Source organism: Silene latifolia, chromosome 5, assembly GCF_048544455.1.
Source record: "Silene latifolia isolate original U9 population chromosome 5, ASM4854445v1, whole genome shotgun sequence".
Lineage (NCBI taxonomy): Eukaryota > Viridiplantae > Streptophyta > Magnoliopsida > Caryophyllales > Caryophyllaceae > Silene > Silene latifolia.
Window position 1 is genome coordinate 39450731 of NC_133530.1, and position 9047 is coordinate 39459777.

The window sequence follows — 9047 nt, forward strand, 5'->3', positions numbered from 1 at the left end:
CTTACTTGTCTTGTGTGGTGTGGGCTAAAGTATTCAAACTGGGACTAGCTGGGACTAGGTCCTAGGTGAGTATTTCGGCCTTCATCATAGATAGGTCTTTATAGTCTTTGACGAGTATATGTTCACTGCTTAATAGCCTTTGTGTTCCTGACTTGGTGGGTTTATATCCAAGTTGGGGCATGACCTCGTTACTTATTTTGAGAGTAAGTGGTCAGCTTAAGTACTAGCCAACCCTTTGGTGGACTCCTTAGGGTACTCACTTTGTTTTAGAAAAATTGTGGGTCTTGGGTGCGGTGGTGTGTATCCGCATGTCTAGGTCTCCTGATTTTTAGGCTAGGGTTGTGTTGTGTCTTAGCCATGTTTTATTAATATTAACCGCTGAGCCAAGATACCGGTTCGATTACCTTCCCTACCTCGTGGTATAGACTCGAGTTACAGAGTGACTATTGACCGTGCTAAGAACTTATGCCTGTCTTTAATATATTGCCCTTTCTTGTATGGTGATTTTATGAATTGTAATAGGTGAGATGTAAGCCGGTTACAATTGATAAAGTTTGGATTACTATTTGTTATATGTTTCACATGATAGTTTAAATTGGTCAGTTTAGAGTTCACATGTTAGAATACTTGATAAGTAAATGGTTTATCAAATTGTTTACATGTTACACTACATGTTACATTAAATATGACGTTTCGTGGCTGGGAGGACTCGAAGTTACTCCCCACTGAATTGTGGCTTTCGTGTTTGTATAAAATGCGATTGATGCCAGTACTTGATGCTTAGTTGGGGTTCACGGACGAGCTAGTGAGCAAGAGAACCTTGGACCTAGTTTGGTTATTTTTGTAGAAACCTTTTAACTCTTGGTTATGTATATAATTTGAAGGGACATATGTCTCCCTCTTTTACTTTGGTTTGTATCTCTATATTTTCTTGCCTTTAGCATAGATTTGTAAATTAGTTGTTGGTATTTACAGGTTTTGGCACCCTCCTCTTGGAGATGTTTGTGAATGGTTTAGAAAAATTTTAAAAAATTACAGGTTTTATCTAGTTGAACCAATTACAAACATATCCTGTCAGTTTTTCCGTAGATTTTACGTGTTTATTTATAGCTAATTTTAAGGGTGTCACAAACTGACATGCCAATTTAAATGTAACATGCCAAATCTATACAATATAATTAAAAGGCTAATGTGACATGCCAATTTAAATGTGACATGACAAATTAAATGTGACATGACAATATCATAATCCATTTTATACAATATAGTTTAAAAGACTACCTAAAACATTAGATTCCATAGGTCATTTTTACAATTAATTTGTATTTAATATATTTGATTATAGAATATTTGATTAGTGACACATGACGATACAATACTGACGTCTTAACGGATAATTCTTACTAAAAAAACACACATTGAATGATAATTGAGTTAATGACCAATTTAAAAAGTAAAAGCATATTTGGGAGGTGTGTCGATTATAAATAATTTTATTTAATAATTAATAAAAAAATACATGAACACCGAAACTTTTACTATTTCTATAATTATTATTTTGAATGAGACCATTAAACGTAACTAAATTATCCTACAAAATAATATTTAAAAATTTCCAGGATCAACGTAAAAATAGTTTAAGTACTTATAACTTAAAAATTGAGAAAATATTGTTGTCATATAAAAGAACGGTCTCACAAAAAAAATTATATTTATGTAGAATTTAGAATATAATCAACACGAATATTTATTATAATATTTATGTCATAATAATGAAAAAATGATGCTAAAAAGTCATGAACTTTGCTTCATATTTATGCCTATATTAAATTTGATAATAATGAAAAAAAATGTTCAAAAGTCATACTTCCTCCATTCTACAATAATCTACCTATTTGCTTTTGGCTCAACAACCAAGGAGAGTAGATTAGAGGCAACATGTGTGTATAATTAGCAAGTTAATGTTGATGTGTTAAGAGGTGGGGTAAGTCTTAATATTCCCACCAAACATCAAAACTCCCACCATTTTGAGACCATTGCCCGGTTTCTTAGAAAAAAGGGGGGAAACAACATGAAACTTCAAATTTCCCACCAATTAACATCACATCATTACAACTTGCAAATTCTACAAATATTCAGTAATTTACATTCATAAGTAAACTAGGCAAATTTACATCACTTTTACAGCCCCTCTCTCTCCAATAAAAAACCCCAAAATAAAAAATCAAAGTCCAAAATTACAAAAATTACACAAGTTTCAACCACAATACAATGAAGAAACCAAATCTCACTGACGATGAGAGGCATAGAGTTGTCTGTATGTTGTTTGAGAGCTGCAAAAATGGAAAACCAGAGCATGGTAAGATGAATGAAGTAGCCACCATATTCAATGTCACAAGAAAAAGTATATACAGCATTTGGACAGCTGCAAAAAAGCAGCGTATGGAGCACATACCCATCAATGTAAGGAGTAAGATAAAAGGAAAGAAGGGGAAGGAAAGAGTACCTTGTCCAATTGAGACCATTATGGGTCTTGATGTGTCAAAGAGAACCACCTTAAAGAGGCTGGGAAAGGCAATAGGGCATTCACCTTCTACCTGCCATAGATGGGTTAAACAAGGTTTAATTAAGTCTCACACAAACAGCATACACCCAGCATTAAGTCGAGACAATAAGTTTATCAGGCTGCATTTTGTAATGGGGAAATTGGTCTTCGATAGACTCTTAAGGTGTGTCATATTCAAGGACATGAATCATATTATCCACATAGATGAAAAGTGGTTTTACATGACAAATACAAAGTTCAGATATTACATAGGCAGCAATGAAGCACTTCCATATAGAAGTTGTAAGAGCAAGAGATACATAACCAAGATTATGCTCTTGGCTGCTGTTTCAAGGCCCACATACAAGGAAAATGGTGAGGTTTTATTTGATGGGAAGCTTGGCATATGGCCATTTACTTATCAAGAACCAGCAAAGAGGAAAAGTAAGAATAGAAGTGCAGGTACTATAGTCACAAAACCCATTGAATCCATCACAAAGAAAGTTGCCAAGGAAATGTTGATCAATTTAGTGATACCTTCCATTAAAGAAAAATGGCCAGCAAATGCATCAAAAGAAATAAGCATTCAACAAGATAATGCAAAGCCACATATCAATGGGAAAGATAAAGATTTCATATGAGTTGATGTTAAACATGCTATCATCCAAGTCTGGAAATGTAACCTCTTCAGAGCCTCTTAAAATGAAAAAAGTAAAGTGGTAGAGTGGAGTTGAATGGAGGAAGTATATATATGGATACAAATGATGACATGAGGGTGTGTATAAAATTTATCATCTTAGAGTACAATGTTACCATTTGAATACCATTGGTCTGCAATTATGTTCTACTGGCTAACAATTAAATGCTTACTAAAATGGTAACATATTTTTGTTAAACTGGTGTCATAATGAACTGAAATGGTAACGTTTGGATCAATTCTCATTACAAAACGTCTCTTATACATGATGTAAATTCATACGTAATATGAATAATATAATAGCTTTATGTTATCAACCAATCTTAACGCTCAAGCAAATATAACCGTTTATGCAACAATGATTTTCAAGCAAATCTATGTTATGAAAACCTAATTAGATGAGATTGTTCTATGATAATGTTGCATTCATATATTTCCTAAAAAAAAATATTTCACTCATATACATTCACATACATTGTTAAATTTTATCTCCCATTAGACTGAAATGTAAGCATACAAATCCGAGACTTGATATTGACCTCAATGTATCAGAAAATTAAGTCAAAACTAATTAAATGTCAAGAAATTAAGCCCAGATTCGTAAAATTTCTCAATTGATTTCCAAAAGATACAAAAGTTTTTAAAAACCCATTATTATTAAATTGAGAAACAGAACATCAACATCAGTCAACAAAACAATACCAACAACTTCAAAACAAAGCAAACAACACATAGTAATCAAGAATTAAAAAAAAAAAAAAAATAACACCCTCAAAGTAAAAGAATACAAACCTTTAATCATCAAAATCATCACAACTTCATCATTATTTGCAATACTATTATCTAAAACTTCAACACACATGGTGTCATCCTTGTTTTCGCCATCGTAATTTTGATCCACTAAAATCGTGCAACTGATAACATCCTCCGCTATTTTTTTCTGATGTTAGAGTGAGATTTTAGAGGAGATCTGGGATGTAAAACTAGAGATGAATAATGGTGGATGATGGATAATAGAGGTTGGTTTACGAATGATATAGGTGATGGAGACTTAGTGGTGTTTCTTATGGAAATTAGCATGCTTTTGTAAAAGGGAAATGGTTGAGGAATAAAATAATCAACAAAGTAGTTCATAACCTAACTCTACACGTTTCTTTATGTCAGCCATTTGCATCTCATTTGGTATGAAAATCGACCCATTTCCTTCTAAAGTGGTATGATTCGACTCGTATTCAGCCTATGACGGATACTGTCCGTCACAAATTTTTTAAAACCATAACATAATTCATCCTTTATATACTCTTTAAAAGGCACAAACTTGCAAAATTTTGAATTTATAAGAGCATCCCCATCAATAACCACAAATTGATCATTAAATACTTACCAATCTTGCATGTGATTTATTACCTCTACTAGCTTAGAACCCGTGCAAAATTGCACTGGCATACATAGTTCTTATAAATAGACGTTTAAATTTTATAGTTATAAGAAAAATGGTATAATAATATTGTCAATATGCTGGAAGTAGTCACGCCAATTGTATATTCTTTATTCAAAATTGGAGTAATCTCCCATTCTCATCATCATGCCCTTATACTTTATTCATGACCATCTTTTTCCAGTTGCCTAATTATCGTAGTTCATCCTACATTGTATTTTTTTTTTAATATTGTAAAATCAATCACCTTGTCTTAAATTTAATAAAAATAAAAAATAAATATTTGAGTGAGAGAGATATTGTATAAACTTTAATATTAAATAACTCCGGAATACTGTTTCCCCCAACTTTGTCTCAATCATTTATTTGCCTTTCTTATTCTTTGTGAGATGTATTTAACAAAAGGTAAATAAATGATGGGAACGGAGGGAGTATAATTGATTGATTAAAACGGCAGCGAACTAATATGAAGATTAAACTTAAACAATATAGTAAATTACCTTTATGCCATAACCTTGAACTCAATTAAAGAAGCCCTACAATGGTGAGCGACAATGAATTGATATGAATATAGTAGACAATAACGATAGCATGTATTTTCAAAGAGATTGTGTAAATCAGACATAAAATTTCCACAAAAAATCGTAGTGGGCATTTTATCCTAATTTAAAACGACGTGTTGGGGATAACTAACTTAAACAAATAGCAACAAAATGAACAAATTCTGCGCTAAATCCCCTAATCTTCAAACTCTTTCTCTAACACCATTACAGAGCAATGCCTTTTTTGTTGAAGAAGTAGGAGTAGGACGTATGCAAAAGAGAAATAACTAATTGAAGATAACATGTGAGAAGAGGGAGAAGGGGGTAAAAAGATGATTTGGTAAAACACGAGGGAGAGAAAGGTTATTTTTAATCTTTGTTTAAGCGGCCGTTAAACAGTCTATCATTAGGGTTACACTTAAAAGAATTATTAGAGTAGGCGGAAAATTTTTGCTCCAGAAGTCGACACGTGTCATAGATGATGTGTAATGATTTCTCTATTATAATTATATATAGAATATAGATATAGATAGAATAGATATAGATATATAGATGTTGTCTTGTATAAATGATATTATATGATTCTAGTGTAGAGATTGTAGGTGGGAAAATGAAATACTACGGTGAATATGGGGAAGCCACGTGTCATAGTGGTTTCTCTATTATAATTATATATGTAGATATAGATAGAATATAGATAGATTTACAAATGAATTTTCCACACAAAAATCTTGTTATTTTGTACTTTATTAATTTTTCATAGTTCCTGATTACATTTTGATAGAATATACTTATCCTGGAGAATATTGATTATATGATTTGATAAGATTGTATCTTATGTAATCCTTGTATTATAGGATAGTTTATATTATATTGCTAGTTAGTATGTAGATTTGATACCGTTTTGATTACGTCTTGCTGTGTATAAGCCTAGCCTTGTATTGATGTATGATTCATAAATAATATTACCAATATTCCTATCTCTCGTTCTGGTTTATCATGGTATCAGAGCCCATGGCTAAAGACCTGGGTTTCGTGGGCCAAAAGTTTGCAGTCGGACGAGCAAAGTTGCTCAGTTGAATTTGTCCGGTCTGAGTTAATACTGGGCCATGTTTGCAGCTGGACGAGCAACGTTGCTTAGTTGAATTTGTCTAGTCTGTGTGAAAAGTGGGCCTCTTGTAACACCCCGAAAATTTAAAAGTAATATTTTAATCTATTTTAATTTAATATTAATTTATTTGAAATAAAATTTATTTGATAAAATATAATCTTATTTTATTTTGAAAAAATGTAATTATTTTTGATAGTTTAGAAATGTTTAAAAGTGACTTAAACTATCTTTAAACCTTTTCCTTTAATAAAATAGATTTCGGATAAAAGTCGTAAAATTGGGATTTTCCCATTTCTGGATATTGGGCATATGAGTACTTAATCTTTTAGTAAAATCGTGTTTAAGAACTTTAATATTCTCGGAAATCGCGTTCGACGAATATTTCTAATTTCTTTCGAAACGAACCAAAACGTAAACAATTGAAACTCACCCAAACACCCTACCCTAAACCATGCATCCTCCATCCTCCATGGGTCTCCTCTTCATCTTTCATTTCCTCAATTCTCATTCTCTCTCTTCTTTTCATCAAACACCAAATTCATCTCAAAAATCCTCCTTACAATCCCTAAATCCACCATAAATCCTTCATTTCTCCACCAAATCTCATAAAAATTATATATTTGGAATCCTCTCTTCAATCCTCATCTACTAGTAAGCTTTATTTTCATTTCTCCCAATTTTGTTTTAAGGCTCATCTTTTAGGGTTTCGAATTTAAGCTTAATAATTGTGTTTTTGTTGTTCTTATAGGTGAAGAATTTGAAGATGAGTAAGGTGACTCATATATTGTAGAAGATGATGAGTGATTTCGGTTTCTAGGGCTCTTTCTCAAGTTTATTGTTCTCTTTTTCTAGCTTAAGGTAACTATTCCGAGTCACTCGACGAATTAATGTCACATTAGTAGTTGTATTTGTTGTTTGTTGTTGTTTGTTGTCGTTTGTTGTTGTTTGTTGTTGTTTGAGACGATCTTGTTGATAAATGAATGAATGGAGTAAGATGAGTATGCTTATGTTTAATTTATGTTACCCATTTGTAAATTATTGTTTGGAACAAATTTGGATGAGGAATTATGTGTTGTGACAAGTCCGTGTTTTGGGGAACGCGTCGATCTTGGACCGAGATGGTTTCCAATGTTTCCAAAAATATGACAGATTGAACGACATCGAAAAATTAGGTGGTTTAGCCACTTGAATCACTCAATTCGGAGTCGTATGAGTAAATGGCGTCGTTTTATCGATTAAAAATTTATAGAAAAGCTTACCCTTGTGTGAGACGGTTATTTATGCTATTTTATTATGCGAGAATTTTGTGGAATTAGTTATTTTGTAAGTTGGAATGTTTTCTTTATGTTGATAGTGTTCACATGATAGAAATTGGAATATTGCATGAGAATGATATTGTAATGAATGTTGTGATTTGGGCCAAAATGGGCCAAGACTCTGAGCTGAGCCAATTTGACCGAATGAGTTTGGTTAAACTAGGTTTAAACCGGTCAGCCTCGATTTGATCAATGACCCATCGCGGGACTCGGGTCAAGGGTTTGTCTATGAGGTGAGATTGGTTGTTATTGGATGTTTTATGTTATGCCTTGATATTTGTAATTATCATTTCACATGTTGGTTGTTGGATGCTTTGGATGCCTTATGCTTGAGTCTTGTTGCCTCTTTGCCATTTTAGATTGTTCTCATGGATTATGATACTGTTGGTTAGTTGGAATTTGGATTATTATTGATATTGGAGATATTGTTGGATTGTCAGATGAATATGCTCTTGCGTAGCCTTTCATATGATAGGGTGTGTATGATCTTTTGTGTGTGCAAGTTTGGACTCTTTGCCCCTCTTATGGTTAATTGGGCGTCCTACTTGTCTTGTGTGGTGTGGGCTAAAGTATTCAAGCTGGGACTAGGTCCTAGGTGAGTATTTCGGCCTTCATCATAGATAGGCCATTATAGTCTTTGACGAGTGTATATTCACCGCTTAATAGCCTTTGTGTCTTAGCTTGGTGGGTTTATATCCAAGTTAGGGCATGACCTCCTGACGTACTCTTAGAAGTATGTGGTCAGCTTAAGTACTAGCCAACCCTTTGGTGGACTCCTTAGGGGTACTCATGTGTTGTTATCATGGGTCTTGGATGCGGTAGTTTTCCGCATGTCGCTAGGTCTGCGCAGGTTTAGGACTAGGGTGTTTACCTTACCTCGTGGTATAGACTCGAGTTACAGAGTGACTATTGACTGTACTAAGAACTTATGCCTGTCTCTAGATATATTGTCCTTTCTTGTTTGATGATTCTATGAATCATAGAAGGTGAGATGTAAGCCGGCTATGGTTGATAGAGTTTGGATTCCTGGATGTTATGTGATTCACATGATAGTGTAGTATAAGTCGGTCTAGTATTCACATGCTAGGACTATGTGTTGTTATATTGTTGTTCACATGATAAGCACGATTGTCTAGCATCTATATGATAAGGCTATGTGTTATTCATATTCATATTCTTATGTTTACATGTTATATTAATTATGACATTTCGTGGCTGGGAGAACTCGGAGTTACTCCCCCACTGACTGTGGCTTTCGTATTTGTATAAAATGTGATTGACAGGTAGGTGATGCATATATGGGGTACATGGACGAGCTAGCGAGCAAAGTAACCTTGTGACCTAGATTGGCTTTATTTTATTGTGACCCTTAAACACTTTTTATGTCATATACTTTTT

General features: G+C 33.4%; 1 long non-coding RNA gene across 1 annotated transcript; it reads right to left on the bottom strand.

Annotated features, from left to right (window-relative positions):
* Positions 1–1948: 1948 nt before the first annotated feature.
* On the bottom strand, positions 1949–4281 carry LOC141656073 (uncharacterized). The gene is made up of 3 exons (XR_012548324.1): positions 4035–4281; positions 2507–2597; positions 1949–2333 (listed from the first exon to the last, which is right to left on the bottom strand). It is a non-coding gene; the product is annotated as an uncharacterized LOC141656073 (long non-coding RNA).
* Between the last annotated feature and the right edge of the window lie 4766 nt (positions 4282–9047).